We start from the raw sequence: 1,169 nt of genomic DNA on the forward strand, positions 1-1,169 counted from the left end.
TGTGATGCGTGCTGAGTTCGGAGGAAGTTCCTTGATACCTGCTGAGACTGGAGGGCAGATAAAAGCCCTAAGGAGTGTTTAGAATTACAAAAGTTCTGTTAGCATTACTGACACTAAAAGGTTTCTGGTTAAAGATTTTCCTGGAGGCTGCTAGAATTCTGGCTTCAGATTGACTCACAGCATCTGAAGGGCTGACGTGGGGCATTTTGTGTGTGGCTTCCAGGAGAAAAGGACCCCTAGTGCAGAGCAGAAGCCTGGGGGCAGGTTCTGGCTCCAACTTTCAATGAGTGTGGTGCAGATAGCTTAGTCACTTTGAGGGAGGGGAGGTTGGAGTAGATGACCTTGAGTTCTTTCCAGTTCTGAACTGGAGGAGGCTCCACACAGATAGCTTGAAATCAGCCATGGTAGGGATATTGATACCACAGTAACTGGAAAGTGCTGTAAATGAGGCCCCCGCCAAGTTGTTAAACATTTATTGGCACATGACTGGATCTTTCTCTCTCAAATCTGGGAGCTTGTTATGCTATGAAGACATGGCACACATCACCCTGTACAGGGAGCCATGGCCATGAGAGAGGTACCAATGTTAAGTAAGGAGTCCCTGGCTGATGCAAATGGTTAAAGTCTTTTGCCTGCTAATCCAAAGGTTAACAATGCAAGTCTACATGGAGGCACCATAGAAAAAAGTCCTGGCAGTCTACTTTTGAAAAACCAGCCACTGAAAACCCTATGGAGCACAGCTTTACTCAGAGACACATGGGGTCACCATGAGTCAAAAATGACTTAATGACAACTGGTGGTAAAGCTTAACTAACCTGCCCAAGATCACAAATGTAGGGAGCTGGAAAGAGAACTTATGGTCACTCTATGGAACCAGGTGGTCTCCTCCCACTTGAGACAGGAAAGTGAGTTGTACTGCCATGAGGTCACACTCAGATGACTCTGGGCTGTCATCCACCCATGCACTCTATTTAAAGAAATGTTAACTCCTTATTTGATTTTTTAAACTCCAAAAATAACTTAGGCTTGTGCAACAAATTTTAACACCGAATATATATATAATAAAATGATAGCTCCTAGCTTCATTTTAAGGAGCTCTGGTGGTGTAGTGCCTAAGGCATTGACTGCTAACCAGAAGGTTGGCAGTTCAAATCCACCAGCTGCTCTGT

Source organism: Orycteropus afer, unplaced genomic scaffold, assembly GCF_000298275.1.
Source record: "Orycteropus afer afer isolate SDZICR_OR568_19922 unplaced genomic scaffold, OryAfe1.0 scaffold00013, whole genome shotgun sequence".
NCBI classification, from domain to species: Eukaryota; Metazoa; Chordata; class Mammalia; order Tubulidentata; family Orycteropodidae; genus Orycteropus; species Orycteropus afer.